Source organism: Chiroxiphia lanceolata, chromosome 2 (assembly GCF_009829145.1).
Source record: "Chiroxiphia lanceolata isolate bChiLan1 chromosome 2, bChiLan1.pri, whole genome shotgun sequence".
Lineage (NCBI taxonomy): Eukaryota > Metazoa > Chordata > Aves > Passeriformes > Pipridae > Chiroxiphia > Chiroxiphia lanceolata.
Window position 1 is genome coordinate 105,048,616 of NC_045638.1, and position 17,573 is coordinate 105,066,188.

Sequence of the window (17,573 nt, forward strand, 5' to 3'; positions counted from 1 at the left end):
GTCTGAGTGGAAAAATCACTCTTTGTATGTGAGACTGTTTTGTATGTGAGACCATTGATTCAGAGGTGTCTGTGGTCTCGGGTGCTCTGTGGTCTTACCTCGTGCTGGGGGCTCACAGGCAGAACACTGATAACAGAAAAAGGTGTTTGTATTGGTACAGTACAAACATTAACCTGATTCTTTAATTAATGGTGAGTACTTTGAGGTTTTTGGTTTCCCCTTCTGCTCCTTCATCAAAGTAGTATTTCATAGCTAAACTATTCACTAAGCAAATTTCAGCAGAGTATAAGAGGGAGAGTTTTAAAGACTGGCTCTGTCTCTCAGGTTTTGTGACTGTGAGTATTCAGTAACTCTTTTGATCTTCCACAAAATAAATATGGCAATACTTTCCTATTTCTCTGCAATTTTCTAAGACTTCTTCTAAAAGTTGGAATGCACTGGTAGTCCTAAAGTAAACTAAAGATATTTTCATTTTCTCCTAGTAACCCATTTACCCATTTCTCCTGACAATGAAATTGCAGAGAAACATTTTCCGTCATTTTTTTTTTTCTTACATGTAATAAAATACTATAGAAATGAGTAGAATGCACGGTTATACATGCCAAAAGTTTAATTCATCATTTTTCTTTCCTAAATAAAAATGAAGAAATGAAATATTTGTGTGGGAAGTAAGGCCAGAAGAGCTAAAAAGCCGTAAGACAGAATAAAAAGCAGGTTGTTGCGCTCAAAATGTTACGTTTGACACCTAGCAAGGGCTTGCTGATACAGAAAGCTGCTTTTTCCCCTGCTTTTCCAGACTCTAAACCTAGCAAGCATTCTAGCAAGCGTGTCTGTCTGCAGAACAACTCATGTTTTTACAGGTAGAGTGGAGGTTTTCCCAGCGCAGCGCTGACTGATTCACGATTTCTGTTCTCCTCCCACAGCAGCAGTTTGCTCCGTGTGAATTCTGGTAAGAGGCTTGGTACAGTGTTAATGCTAACATGTAGGAGTCAGTCAGAGGTAAAAACCCCTATCACGATTAGCATTAACAACATACAGCCTACAGAAGAACTCTAGAGGCTGGAGTATGAGACATAAAGAACTGAAACCACTGGTTTTTTCCCCTCGATATACCTAAAAAAAAAAAAAACAAAAAAAGAAAAAAGACAAAAAAAAGACATGCATATTAAAAAATTATGTCAGAGGAAGTACAGGCATCAGAGAGAAAATTACTGTAGTTAGTTAAATATACAGGAACTGTCTGCTGTGCATTTTAAATGAGACAAACTTGCAATTGTTTTAGTTACTTTTACAAGAGAACCAGAATGCACCGAGCAGTGAGAGCATTGTGCTTGCTTGGAGCAGAAGGAATACAGGTTATTACATGGTCTTGCCTAATTTTGTATCCCTTTATATATCAGTTAATGAAGACTGCTAATATCAGCCTAGTTCCTCAAAATGTTTAAGAACCCAAAGTAAACAAAAGCAAAAATTACTTGGATTGATTTTTACTTAAGATGAAATGCCTCTCAGGAGAGCTGACTCTTTAACAGGAGGTGAGAAACAGAGCTAAAAAATCAGTTTCATCAGTATTTGAGGTTTATGATTAAGCAATTTACTTCCTTTAGATTCTGGAATAAATGATCACTGAGAGGAGAGAAAACCTGTTGAACAGATTTACTTGCTGGTCTAGAATCCATACACAGAGCTCCTACATCCTCATTCCAGTAGGTTAGAATGAGATTAATGACTATAATTGTCTGTGTTGAACAACATACTGTTTGTTAATTGCTTCATAATATTAACTAATCCATTAACTGATGCTTTGACCATAAAATTAATGTGCTGAATTTTTTTACCAAAGTTGAACGTTTTTTTTTTTACTTCTTTTTCAGCCTACTGTGAGCTCTTCCCTAGAAACTAACAAGGAGACATAGTTTTAGAAACCATTAATTCTTAAAAATATTTTCAAAATGTGCAAAGAAATCACACAATGAAATAAAAATACACTCAGTAGAAGAAAAGTTAGAGAATCCTCATTATACATCAAATTATCTGATTTATTTTTACAATTTTTAGTTACTTACATCAGTAATAAGGGTGGAATAGTTGAGACAGTCAGTCCAAGCAGTTTTATAAAGGCCTAAGTGATGCTCAGTTAGTTCTCTGCTAAGTATGTCTTGATTGAAATATGTTTTCTTTCTCCATCCTTCTAAAATAAAATATCAGCTCCTGGGCAGAATTCATAAATAGTTGAATCTTGTTTGTTTTCTGTTTAGTCTCCCAGTAACTACTTAAAAAAAGCAAAAAACACCTTTCTGTTGTTTAATCAAAAAGTAACAAAAAAACCCATATGGGAACTGAGACATTTTATATGAGGCAGTTTTGGAGATCTTCTTTGTATGTAAATTTAAAGAAACTTATGTACTTTTATAACTTCCCTACTGTTACTAGCACATGTTTTAAGAGGAAGTTAAAATGTCATAGTAAGACTGTGATCTAATTTAGAGATTTTAGGGAAATTACCTTTCACTTTGTGCCACTCTAAATGAAACCATGGCTGTGATGTGCAAGTAGCAAACAAAAATTCCAACATGAATATAAAATTTTGGTAGGCAGAAAAAAAGCAGTTTAGAAATTTCCAAACCTCAAATTTAAGATAATGATTCAGAGCCTTGGTGAGTGTTCAGAATAAACTCCTACTGAAGTCAGGTACTGGGACCTGTGGTGTAAGATTTGCATTTGTGGGCAATGAAGTGAACAGTTTCTAAACCTGTGATAAAATGTGTGTGTGTGTAGGGTGAGGAGTGTGGGTCAGGGGAGGAGGATGAGAGATACAAGTTAAGGCATTAATTTTCTTTTTTTTTTTTTTTTTTTTTTTTTTTTTTTTTTTTTGTGTTAGGAAGAAAGCAAACAAATAATTCCTGTCAATAAAAGGCTCCTATCTTATCTAAATTTGTTCTGGATTGAACCTGCTTTCAGCGGGGATTTGAATTTGATGACTTTCAGAGATCCCTTCCAACCTAAATTATTCTTTAATTCAATTATTGTGCTTTTAATGTCTTTAAGTCCCTAAACCCTTATTGGCTTGCTGTCACCCAGTGGGCATACATATTTATGAAGGGCTTGATACTAAACATCCATTCCTCTTGTGGGAACACTAGATTTGGTATTATTAAGCTTTGGATAAGGATCACACTAAGCAGTAGGACAAGAGCTTTCCTACCAGAAGCTCCTGTCACCTCCAAGCCTACTGCCCCGAGAAAATCTATAGAATATATAAATTTGGGCTCTCTTAAGTGTATTCCAGGTTGCCACTCTTTACCCCACGCTTCCCAAACCCTAATTCTTTCATATCTTCTATGGGTTTTGCTAAAAGAGCAAATATTTTTATCTGTGGTTTGCAGCAGCCATTTGTGGTTGACAGCACTTTCCTCTTCAGTCTGCTTGTGCTCAGGCTTGGAGAAGGGATGTTTTTGAAATTCATCACTTGAGTAGATCTAATAATTGTTTCTCTAAAGAAGCTGAATGAGTTCTGTACTTGCCTATGCCTACTTTCAGCAGTGAGGGAAGTGAGAGACTTCAGGCAGCCCTTGGTCTCTGCAGATTTGCTCCAAAAAAGTAGATAAGCATGTAACCATAACCACAGACAAGACCCCACTTTGGGGCTTTTCTAATCCCATAATCTTGGGTTTATGTAATGGAATAGTTTTCCCCAGGTTGCTACACTAGCATTTCAGTTTTGGGTTTAAAAGCTGCATAGCATCTCTAACGCTGTTTTGCTCCTGTGTGCTAAAGGTGAAAATAAGAATCATGCTTTATCAGGAAGTGGTGAGGAATGACACGTGTTTCCTCTTGCTAACCTTTGTAACAGCCTTTTGTACAGCTGTCAGGTTTCCATTATATGAACAAATACCTGTATTGCTGCCTGCTGTCTTCTCACACAGCTTGAAAAATGTGACCTTGCCATCAGCGGAAACAATGACCATCTACTCATGCTTAAATACAATAAAATAAAATCCCCTATTATTCCCCTTGCAACATTAATAAAGAAAAATCTTATAAGATCTGGTGTGATTTCCCTCTTCCCCTTTCCATCACTCTCTTCCTTCAGTCAGTAACATCAGAGTAACACGTGTCCTTCCTATCTTATCTGCTGATCTCAGGTCATTAATACCATCCACTCATCTGCTTTTCTGTTCCTTCATCTGTTGCAGTGGCCTCAGATAGGTTTGTGTTTTATTTTCCTTTTCAAACTTGTTATCTGCTTTCATTGCTATTGCCTCCATGGAAGGTGTCCACTTAAAAGGTCAGATTCCTTTCAGATGGATCACCACAATAGTAGTTCACAGTACTCAGTCTCAATGTGAAAAGTGCCCCTTTCCCCACCTGTACATTTGTACTTCATTGTACCTCAAGGGCCTGAGTGGAATGACACTGGTCCACTGAGGAACTAGAAGCATCCAGCTCATTAGTCTTGTTATGTGATTCTTAGCCAGTCCAAATGACCAAATTATGATTTACTTATTGGTCAACTAGAGGGGATCCTTTGTCATGTATCTGGAATAAAAATCAACCTTTTGTCTTTGTTTTGCTAGCAAGAGGAGATGCTAGCTTTGATAGTATTTCCCAGTATAATTTTTTTTTATGAAAACACATGCAGGTTAGGAAAGTAATTTTAACTCTGGAGAACAACCTTTTTATCTAATAAACTGGCTACCAAATTTTGCAAACAGCAAAAAAGAATTTAGAACTTGCCTTTTGGGAAGCCTTGTCTGATGGTGCTTAGGGTTGTGCTATCACCTCTGCTACAAAGTCCTTTTTTGGTGGAAGAAAAGGCAATTACCAAGGCCAGAAATCCGCAGCGCTCATGCGCTTGAGTTTGTAAACTCACAGTCATGTTGGAGGAATCAAAATGTGATAGACCCCAGGCCTGAGGCTTTGATGTTAAAGAATAGAGACCCACTCTGACCACAACAGGCTTTGAACAGGCCTAGTGAGCCCTGCATTCACCTGCACATAAATGAGGTACAGCTCACAAGTACAATGTCAAATTACCTGCTGAAAATAAACCGAAGGCCTGATTCTGGGAGAAAAAACCTGAAGGAACTCCGGGGTCTTGTGTCAGCCAGCAGACTGTGTGAATAGATTTGTAGGGGACTTAAGGTGGGACCCACATCACACAACTGCATGCAGAACTAAGTCTTCTGTCTATGCTGTCTCTGTGTGTCCTTCCTTAACGTTCACCAGAGAGAGAGAGAGAAGTGGGCACTGGCCAAAGGGTAACATGCCTCATCTATTTTATATCTTTCTTAGAACATTGCAAAATGCCCTCTGGAAAAGCCTATTTCCATTTATTTGTTAAAAATAAATTTGGTATAGTACGTGAGAGTGGCTTTTGAATCCGTCTTCTTCTGCAGTCATGAAAAAACCCTTTTTTTCAGTTAAATAATAATACCAAAATTAAATGTACCGGTTTCAGAGATGTTTTTACCTTTGAATAGCAGAAATCTAATTTTCACTGAAAGAGAATTAGAGCTAATATAATTAGCACATTCTGTGAATCTTTTTATCACCTACGAAAGGCTATTATATGTAACCAATACACCAGACATCCATTTTCAGATACCCTATTTACATTTTCAGAAGGATTTTAAGTCCTCTGTCTCCTTCAATTTCTCAGAAATTAAAGCTTTTTAAAACACTTAGAAAATTATTGAATTCTGGTCTCTTAAGACACTGGAAGAACTCCAAAGGTGTGTACGTGGATAGAAGAGCTTTTTCTCTGCTGAAAACTTCCCTCTAAAATAAAACGTGCCTCTATTTTGTGGCTCAAGTAGCTGACTAATTTTTTTAATACTAAATTTCAGCTACTTTGCTTGTTCCTTTGTAAATTAAAAATTGCCGTATTGAAAATCTAATAAAAGAAATTACTAATCTTATTTACTGGCTGCCAAAATTTGATTCCAGAGCAAATTTTTATCACTAAATTAAACCTTGGAGTTTTCACTAGACAGGTATTAATGCTGAGCATGGAGCTCTTGTTTTGTTGGTATGGTTATGCATTTCAAGAAAGTTATGTGAAGTTCTTATATGGGCATTTTAAACACATTCATTTTAAAAAGAATTGAAACAAACCATAACTAAATGATGGAAGTCTAATGGATATATTGTAATGAAGGCATTTCTCTGCTGCTTAATTGTGAAATGAGGATCAGAACTTGTCCATAGCCAAAACTACCTATATGGCCAAAATTAAATTAGTCAAACTTGTCAATACAGTTACTTTTTCCCTCCTCAAAATGTGTCTGGCAAGCTGTAGGCAAGAGAATAACTGCAAATTAATCATAATAATCTTCCAAATAGGTGACTGAACCACTGTGGACGTTCTATTCCATGTTTTATGGTCTTCTAAATTATTCATCTCAAAACAAAAGGAGGGGTGCAGGAGATGAAAAGCAGCACACAGACACCTTTCCTGTGTGTGCTGGCCCACCAACTGTGTGAGGTCACACACAAAAGTGAATTCAGTGACAGTGAGGGGACTGGGTTTGTATTCCCTTGACTGTGAGATCCTGGATGTCTGGAGACATATTCCCATAAGGATGCCTGTCTCAGTATTTCTGCAAGGGTGGCAAAGTTTGAAGCCCAGCCTCTCTGACTCTTGAGGCTTCTAAACCCTGCCCTGGGGCCCCCTCCCTTGACCTGATCCCATCTCCCATAGAGGATGAACTTCTCATTTAAAAAAAAAAGGGCACATGCAAAAATAAACAAAAAAGCCAAAGAACCAAACTGAAAAACCTACCTGCTACGAGGCACTTTCTTTACACAGAGATGCAAGAAAAACCAATGCAGCAAAAAGGCCACAGACTTCCTTTGTTCCATCTCGCAGGTTAACCATGATCAGTCAGCTTGGCTTCTGTTTTGTCTTTTTTTTTTTTTTCTTTTAAAGAGAGAGAGGGAGAGGGAGAGAGAAAAGGAGAGAGAGAGAGAAAGAAGGCAAACAGAAAATGAGGCAGGAGCAGTTGCCGCAGAGGTCTGTTGGTCTGGCTGGTCGCCTGATATCCCTGCAGCACAAGTTAGGTGAAGAAAGCCCGCTCCAAACAACTTGAGACCCTTTATAAGTCATGGAGGTGACTCATAACTAACCGACTTGCCTTGCCTTTAGTAAATCCCCTGCTTTCCTTTTCTTAGAACACAGCTTAAAAAAAAAAAAAAAGAAGAAGAAAGAAAAAAAAGAAAAGAGAAAACCCAAGGAAAACAGAAAACTCCAACCAAATTGAGGATTTTTAAAAAATGCACTGTGTACTTTCCTTCTCTCAGACAGCTTGACATCAGCTCTTGAACTGAGTAATAATAATAAATGCAAATGATTGTTTAGGAGTGCCACTACACTTAAACAAGTTAAGGGTATGTCGTGCGAGAGAGAGTTCATGGCAGTATCTTCAGAGATCTGACTGGGGAGGGAGTTCACTGTGGTGAGCTGTCTGCTATTTTTCTCTGTATTACTTTTTTATCCAGATCTGTCCTGCACAGACCTTTTGTGTGACAATTGACCCTGGCAGATCCAGGCAGAAAAAAAGAAAACCTCGAGAAATGTTCAGAGACACCCGACAGCTGTAGCTGGAACAGCTGCAAACCTCTAAAACCAGGGACAGGTTCCAGCCAAATTAGGGGTTACATGGAAGACTGTAAACCAGTGGATTGTGGAAGCCTGTTGCTAAAATTATATGGCATTTTTAACACCATTGGAAGACCACTGCAAATTACTGGAAAGACAGATCAGTCTAAACGGACAGGAGATACAAATTTATACAGTCCTCATATTCTGAACATATTCCCACCAAAATCCAGTTTGTGTGAATTTCCAGCAACAAAAGATGTGGCTGCTACCTCCTGATTTTCCTCAGACACTGAGGGTTGTATCCTTTCAAAATACTACATTTTCTTTATGAATAACAGAATTTCTTTTGCCTCGAGCTTTGGCAGTTCTGTGATTTTTATTTTTATTTTTTTTTAAATTTTCATTTCAGAACTCTAAGGTGGCTGTAATAAGATAGTTCTGTGTGCCAACCACTGAAATATAAGGAAAAAATTCTGTCAAATTCCACTGTGCATACGTTAATCTTCTCTCTGTTTTAGGTGTGTAATTATAAATGTCTTCATTTTCCCTTTTGAGCCCAAATAAGTTTCGGGTTCTTGTCCTCAGATCTGGACTTGCATGGTTCCATCAGACCCTCATGCCTCATTAACAATGTGATGGATTTTGGCTCCCATGGTTACAGAGAAGAGTTTGAAGCTGTGGCTGGAGCAGTGATGACACATCCCTGGAGAAGCAGCTCTGAGAAACACAAACGATTTTGTCTCCAAGGTCCCCTGCTCTGGGACATTGTCATTGCCTGTGCTGCTGGAGGAAGGCAGGGCAGTAAGTTGGGCTGTGCTCTGCTGCTCATGTATCTGGATGAGTGGGGAGGTTATGGCAGACACCTCTCTGTGGATGGAAAGGAGACTGGATTTCTCTTGGGCACTTAGTGGGGAAAAAACAAAAATACTGAGCTCCTTGATTCTCTCCCCCAAATGTCTTCTCTTACTTGGTACTTGATGTAGGGCCAAAACTTGGGGCCAGCTTTTATGAGAACAAAGACAGAGCCTCCATTTCAGTGAGATTAGACTGAGATTGTCTCGAGCAACACGACAATTTCTTATTTTTTACCTCAAATTCTTTTTTTTAACTTGCATTTTTACTTGATTTCAGTATAAATTGGAAACCTATACTCCTAAGGAGATGAGACTTGGCATGTGTATATCTGTGTGCATATCTGTTGATCTCCTCTCTAATAACTAGAAATCATGGATTAATTTGAACCCACGATGATGAATGACATCTTGAGGATATGAAACTCCTATAATTTTTGTGAAAACAAGTGTGCAGATTAGGAAATACCTTATTAAAATTCCCGCTTGTGGAAAGGACAGTAATTGGAGTTCAGTTCTTATTAAATATCACATAGTCCACATGGGAACTCAGTTACAAATCTATAGGTGATGAGATTTTGTTCTTTTGGCCACTCACAAAATGACCTGCTTTGTAAGGGATTATGTTAAATGCATGAAAACACCAGTTCATACATTGATCAATAGACAATTTTGGGTTAAAGAGCAAATAAAATTTTAAGGTCGCTAAGAGCAATATATGTGGGTAATGTAGCAGGAGAGCTGTCAATTAGGCATTGACGCCTAATTAGGGGTAGCCTAATTAGGGTTCTGTGTGTGCATTTATTTGAAGGCAGGCAGGAAAGCAGCTTCAAATGTCCAGATCAGTGGATGCTGTGAGGTAGTCTGGTAGCATTCCTGTGGCCCAGGGCCTTGCTGAGGCTGTCCCAAGCTCTATTCCTGCTCCTCTGGGTTTCACTCCCTACCTAAACTCTTTTTTACACCTTACAGCAATTATCATAGTGGTTCTGCACTCGAGCATACTCCCATAATTTCCTTGGAGAGGATGAACACTCTTTGTATTTTCAGGCATAAAAATATGTTTCCAGTGGTTACTCTGAGATGCAAAGCAATAATGCCTTGCAAGAATGTAAGAAAAAAGCCTTTTAGGGTAATTAAAAAAAAAAAAAAAGGTCTCTGCAAGTATGCCATGTATTTTTAAATTCCTAAAGTGTTTCTAGTTGTCCAGTTGACATAGAATCATAAATCTCCTGGCTGACAAAGTAAAGATGGTTGGGTTTCCTGTCTTCTGTGATGCTCTGTGAGATACACCTGACCAACAGAGGGCAATGCATCCATACAGGGAATAGACTACAGTCCAAAACTTATGGAAGTCAGGGAAAGTTTGAGCTGAGTATGACACTGGTCAGACCCGTAACACTCAATACTAACTTCACTTGAGATAGTGGTTAAGGCTCATAAGAAATCTATCAGAAACAGAAGCAGATCACAATTTGAGCTCTATTAGAAAATAAACAATGGAAAAGGTGGAAATGCTAGACTTAATTAAAGCTGTTTAATGACAGAAGTACCATCCTTAAATAGAGTTTGTTCATCAGAGGCTTAAAATATGGGTCACTGGAAGAGTAGTAAAAATCTAGACGTAGCAAACTTCTCTTTTAATTAACTGCAATTTTCTTCAGAGTGTTCGGACTCATCTGCTTCTCCTTTTTCAAATAAATTGTTTTATTCCTCTAATGAGGTTTTTTTGCATTGAAAATTCCAAAATTGTTAAAATTGGTCTTTGCAATAAAAGGTGACTATAAATTTTTATTTTCAGTACACTTTTAATACTTTCATGGACATTTTGACATTGAATAGGCAAGATATTTTTTTGAACGTAAGTTTCCTAAAAGTTAACATTTCAATTAGCCAAAAATTATTTTATATGGTTTAATTGGTTTTTGTCACATTACCTAGATAACGTATCATTTGAGACAGATTTTTGAAGCTTTTTCAAACCATCTCTCCCTATTCTCCTCTATTCCTGCCCAACAGCCTCTAGCACTTCAAATTGTGTAGTACTGGGTCTTAATGAAAACTGAATTGCTTTTACAGGAGAGCAGTTTTTTTCTTGGGGTCACCAAAATTCTGCACAAGTTACTCTTTAAATGTCTATCATCTTTTCAGTGATACTGAAATTGAGCTGATGAGCCATAGAGGAGCCAGAATGTGATTGCTCAGATCTGTCCTGCTTTTCTGATGCAAAGGTCCTAAGTTTTAGGTACAGCTTTAAACACTGATGAACAGTGTCTTCCCTTTCTTGTCCATCTTCTTGTCCATGCAATGGAGATGTTCCTTTCTAAAGCTGCTACAAAAGCAAGATGTTCTTGGAGATCTACTTCCAGTGGAACTTGTGGTCTTTTTTGGGGAACTAGAGCTAGAGCCAGGGTCCCAGGAGCTGTGGAGGCTCAGGAAAACCTTGTGGTCCTCCTCCACTCATGTTAAAATGGACAATGAGAAACCCAGGACATGCCAGAGCAATAAAAAGGCTGCACAGATGCTGGAGTGCAGCTTGGAGGGTGCTCCAGTGAAAAAAATGGAAATCAGGATTTGAACATGAACTTCAGAGCCCCTGTGCTCAAGGCCCTGGAAGGACATGGCACTGATGAAGAGAGCTGTTTTAGAAGCTGCATCCTAGGGGAAACTTCCTCCTACTTCTTAAAGGGAAAGACTCAGTTCTGGAAAGCAATGAAAACTGGAAGTAGGAGGGAGGACTCTCATACAAAAGGGGAATGGGGAGTTCACAGTTATTGTGAACTGCCTCTGAGGTTAACTTTACATGGAAGAATGGGCTATGCTAATAAAGTACACTTTTTAATGCATCCTGGACAAGTCTAAGTGTGACTGAATAGAACTCAGGTATAATTAAAAATACATTTAATGATACCTAAATACTCAGTGTAATTTCTAAGTGCTTTGAGTTGTATTCAGCCATCAAAGAATAATGTTTAGATATGTATCCTAGTGTCATTTTCAGCTTTCTCAATTTACAGCTGGAGCTTGCATATTTTCTGGATATTTTCTATATTACAGCCTTTTACTCTTGAGGGAGAACCAGGCTTTCAGTACTTTTAATTACTAGCAGACTGTGAGATAGTCCTTTATTTTTCATTATGTTTAGCATCCCTGCTTTGTCCACCTTGTTTCTAGGAAGGAAGGCCATAAAACATGAACTGGTACTCAGTCACCACCTGATGGAGAGCAGCCCTGGCTGTGCACAAGTGCTTTACAGAGCAGCCTTGGTGGTGCTTCAGGACCTTTCCAGGGGCAGGGACAAGGGCAGAGGAAGAAGCAGGGGCCAGGAGCTGATGAGGAGCACAGGGCCATGGCTGGCTCCTGGCAGTGCTCCCTGTCAGTGCAGCTTCCATAATCCTCTTCAGCCTCTCTCCCTTCAGAGATACCAGCTAAGGGACAATATATGACAGCTGGAAGAGAAATCTCTGCTAGGTTTGGCAGGAGGAAAAAGGAGCAGGGGGACGGGAGTACTCTCTAAGTAATGAAATGACAAAAGGTGCTTTTGTAGCAGAGTTGAGAAAAATTGAATTTGCATGTGTCTCCTCATGGCTCCTTAGGAACTTCTTGGAACTTTCCTGTTCAGCTATTTAATATAGTCTACAATTACATTAGGAAATGAAAATATGACTGAGGAAGTTAATCACCACAGAAGTGTGTTTAGTCAATGTTTAAGCTTACAGAAAGACATATGTAACGTTAAGCAGGGAAGTTTTATATTTCTTCTTTTTTTTTTTTTTTTTTTACCCTCAGCCTTGATAGGCACAGGCTGAAGGGACAACACAGCTCCAGCTTGGAGAAATGACCTTCACAAACCCCTTAGGTCCATCACTAAGCTAAAACATCCTGTAGGGGTCTTAGTTGGGATAACAGATAAACTCAGACCCAAAATTAAAAGAGAAATTTTTCTCTCATCCTAACCCAACTGTTGCACTTGCACTTTCACAGAGAAGGGAAAACCAGAAAACTCTGACTGCCTTCAGTGTTGTGGAACTTCCTTGTACCTACAGTTTGTGTGCTACCTGACTTCCTTGCGTGGCATTTGAGAATAAGTACCCTGAATAGTCAGGGCAGTACTTACATGATTTTAATATAACATACGCAGAAAAATGTGTACGTCACACATAAGTGCCCCCAAGCACAGACATGATATCAAATCCTTCAGTTCTTATTTCCTCCTGAAAATCAGAATTACATTTTTGGGAATCAGAAGAACAGTTTTACAGATTATTGAGATCACTTAGGCTGAAGAAAACTGTCATTCTGTGGAATTTATTATTTCAGAAGTTTGTATTTCTGAGAGTTGTAAACATGGAGAGGTTTTTTGCATAAGCCAGGTTGATGCTGTGAAAGAAATTATATATTCTCTCATTTGTACCTTTCCCCACATAAGTGGGTTTAAATGTGAAATTGGACTAAGGGACAGCTGAGTCCAACAATAAACATTAACTGTTTGAATTTACTAAAAAATTATGATTATATTCTGAAAGTACATGGTGGTGTATCATCAGCAAGAGAGTGGGAAGTAGAACAGGAAGAAGTTGTAGTTCAGAATTTATGAGAATATTACTGAGTACAAAGCAAAAGAAAGGCTAGGCAAGCCTCTTGTTTCCACAAAAAAGAAGTGTTGGCAATATTTTATCTCTGTTAGGGGTTATCTGCAGCTTTTTTGGAGTGCCACTGGAAGGTCAAAAATCCTTTCCCTGAAATATGACCCATTTTGCTTTTGAAGATGATTCTCATGCTGTTCCTTTCTGACCTGCATCTGTATGTCTCTTCAATGGTTTTGTTTACTCTCTTTGCAGTATGGTCAGATGCAGTGAGATAAGGTGGTCTTGTAATTGAAGTTCTTTTCAACCTGGTATTATTCAGCAGTTCCAACAGCAGAGTTCAGGTAGAATATATAACAGATAAAGGATTTTTTGGAGAAGAATGTGAAATTCATAGGTAGATGACAAAAAATTCTGATAGATGAAGTTACTGCTACAGGTTTTGGGGTTTGAATCTTGAGTTTATGATCCCTGCTCATCTCTTATTATGGTTTAAGCTGAGGACCTCTGTGCTGTCTTCTCCCATTTGTACTGCAAATTTTATTCATGTGAAATATTAGGATAATTCTAGGAGAATGTGTATTTTGATAAACCATTATCTGCAGAACATTAAGAATTATTAAGAATTCCACAGTGCAAGATATCCTTATTACAGCTCCAGACTTTCTCTTTGTCTGGATGTCCAGGGAAATTTAGATAAGGATTATGAACTTGCATTGCCTTATTCACAGCTCCTAATCTCTTGCAGTCTCCACATCTTTAACAATCCAGCAAGAGACTCGGCAAGAACTAACCAGAAATATTTACCACACTTTGAGAATTTAGAGCTGAATCTGAGTTCATAGCACAGCTCTGCTTCAGCAACATACTAGGCTGCCAAATCAAGAAGAAAAATAGATGTTAATCTTCTAGGCTGAGAGAGTATATTCATATGAAAATAATTATTTTGCAGCTGTTAGAAACAGCAACGTTGTAAAGAAGGGCCACTTATGCAAACACCCACACATACCTTTTGTGGATAAATAAATTACCCAATGAGTCGATAAAAATGTTCATAAAGGAAAAAAAACCTCCCCACAACCTCTACTGTTTCCCACTGAGACTGTTTTTCTTTGTTCTAAGACATGCAAAGTTACAAGTGTGTAAATATATCATGTATTGAATGGGTTAATGCATTTTATCTACTTCTTTTATACTCACAGGAAAACTACTTAGGTCGATTTCCTGTAACACAGAGAGCTGTATCACAACATGAAACACTCAGCTGACAGTTTTATGGCAAGAAATGGAAGGAGCAGCTCTGTGAGAGTGTGCTTCAAAGAGAATAACGTGGGTGGGGAATTTTTGCAGGCTACACACAAGTTCAGAAATTTCTGAAGAAGTTGGTCTTCTTCAATCAATGATCTTTCTTTCTGTAAAGTACATGGGATTTTGTGGTTTTTTTGTCAGTGAAGAGTACTTCCTTCCCAGAATGCCCTTAATGACAACACTGGTTGGTACTACAGAGACATGGGACTAATAATAGTAAAAAGTAATATGGTATGCTTAGTAATATGATAATAAGTATTTTTATGTTAGAGAGAGAGAGATGTTGAATAAAAAAATTGCACATTTGGATGTATTCTATGCTCTTGTGTGTTTCCAGAAAAACTGAATAACATTATAAATTGTTACAAAATTGCATTTTCTCTTTAAATGTCAGTAAGGTCTATTAATAAATATAAATAAGGCTTATTAATAACAACAGTAGTAGCAATAATAACAACTAATAATTTAATCCATAACTAATCTGCTGAATCACAGTCATTAAAAATTCTCATTAGTTATAAGCACTCTGCATTCAGAAATGTATGAATAGGTAAGTAAAACAAAAACAACACGTAAATGGAGAGGGCTGGTTTCAGTGAGGAAACACACCTCTGAGAGAGGACTTTAGGCAGAACAGATGTCACACAAAATTAAGTTGTAGCTGGGGGCAGAAAACCATTGGGTAGGGAAGATCTCACTATAACCAATATCACTATAGCTACACTTTTATTTAGCTTTTTGGAAGAAAGGAAAAGTGGGGTGTCCCTTCTTTGGATTGACACCCTGGAAGCTTTGGCTGCAGGGAGGGCAGGGTGTTACATCTAAGAGAGTGTTTCAGTGCCACAGGGAGCCCCAGGGCTCCTACTCACAGCCTTCTGTAAGTGGTAATGGAAGAACTAGAATAATCAAGTCTCAAGGATCTGACAGCACGTGTTGCCAGCATCAGGTTATCTTGGGAAACCAACTAGTAATTATGTGCCTAAAAACTGTGTTATTAAGTCACAGCTAACATGGTCTTCAAAGGAGAGGCTGTGGTCTTCAATGGGGCCAACAGTTTTACTTTGAGTCACAGCCTCAACTGATTTCTTCTCTGTTAGAAGGAGGGATAAAGGAATATATGTCTTGTTCGAAAGAGAGCAACACAGTCCCACACCAAGAAAAGTTACAGCTGCATTTGTAACAGCATGTGCTGCTTTTAAAGAAGGACATGGTAGCACTGAGGACTGGTTAGTCTGTGGTTTTGCTCAGGTGAGGAGCACTTCTTCACATGGCCAGTCCTGTTGTTGTTAACTAGAATTACACTTGTGTCTGTTAGTGGTAGGATCCTTCTGCATTTCTGGAACAGGGGAAAGACAAAGAAAATTACTCCAGACCAGAGCCTGCCTCGACAGCAAACACACGAGCAGGGAAGTAGCATTATACCTAATAAACTGGCTAGCAGTGGGACAGTGCAGCAGAGTATATCTGTATCCACGTAGGCCTTGCTTCTGTGAATGATGTGTTGTTTCAAGCTTTCTCATCAGCCTGAGCACAGCTGACAAAGGCACGCAGGATTTCCCCCTGTAAAGTGAAGCTGGAGGTGAGATTCTGCAAGTGCAATGCAATTAGAGGTCTGGGCTAACAGGGGCTGTCCCAGCAGCCATAAGACTGTGGGTAGGAACCAGGACTCTGGGAGAGGCTCTGGCACACAGGGGTGGTTGGAAAGCCCCTCAGTGCACATCCCTGCTATGAAGTGCAAGGCCCAGCAGACGGAGAAAGTCTGGCTTCAGCAAAAAAATCCATAAAACTGCACAGTGAGGCATAGAGGGGACCTAGGTTCTAGCTCTTACAGGGCTGCTGGAGTTTTTACTGAGGTGTCTTAAAAGTCCTACTTTAATTTGGGGCAGTTTGGTCCTGGGGCAGTCCTAGTAGGAGAGAAGCAATAATCTGGGGCCATGAGCCTCAGTGAGTGAAGTTCATGGCAGAGAGATGAGGTGGCAGGAAACCACAGGGAATACTGCTCCCTATTTAGTGAAAGTCTTTTTAAACAGATATGTTTCCATGAGGCCTGTGATCATCATAAAATTGGACTATGTTGCTGGATTCTTGACAAACTCTATGTGATGTCTGCAAGTGCCAAACACGTCAGTCAGAAGCAAGATGCCAGCACATCAATTTAGAAATGGTGAAACAGGTTTTCCTGTCCCTTCACATGCTCTGCATTTTAGGATCATGTTTTCAGTTTGTTTGTGTGCAACTGTAGGGGCTTGCAAACTTGCCTGGGTGAAAACTGGGAGTATGAAGTTACTGCAGAATTCTAAAGTCCGAGTTTGCTAAAGAAAACACCCAATAAACAACCCAACTCTTCAGTGCTGCACTCTGCCCAGCAAAAGATACCTACCACACAACTTCATTTTTTTTTATCTTGTCCTCCCTTAACCTGCATTCTCTTATCCTGCAGGAATAGCAGGTGACAGAGCAGAACAAGGAAGATCTGGTATCAGCCAAAGCATTTCTCTCTGTCACTTCAGCTCCATGAAGTAGTTGACAACTCAGCACAAGTGAAATGTAGTGGGAAATATTCCCTTCTAATAATTTAAAACATCAGACAACTATGTTGCTGTGCATTTGATGTTACAAAGAGATAAATTGCTACGAATTTCCAGTTCTTTTTAGTGAGCACAACTGCACTTGTCTGGCTAGAAAGTTTGCTGCCAAAGCAGAGCTGGTGAGATGGAAAGGGATGCTCCAGTTGGAGGAGATGAGACACATCAGTACCTATTAAACCCCTCAGCCTGAGGGAAGGTAGTTTGGGATGAGGAAGCTGATTTCAAATAGCAGTCCATTCCTTCTAGGACTTCACTGTAAAGATGTAGCTCAGTCTGCTATTGGAGGTTGAATGTGATCACTGTAAGTGTTTACATGCATAGGGATCCATCCCTTCCCTCTCTGCCCCAGTCCATGGCCATCAGATGACTGCGCGCCCTTCTCAGAATACTAAATGTATCTGTGAATAATTTTCAGGAAAAATAAGAAACATCAGCTAGAGGATCTGTAAATTAATTTATGATCCCAAAAGACGTACAAGGTTATAACACACAGACACAGACACACACACACTTATTTCCTGAGTCCCTAAAACTGCATTATCTTCCTTTCTATAGGATGTGTTTATATTCCAGTATAAAATGAAAACCTTCAGGTATCAAATGTTTCCTCTTTCTCTGAAGTTTCAGCCTTTGAAAGATG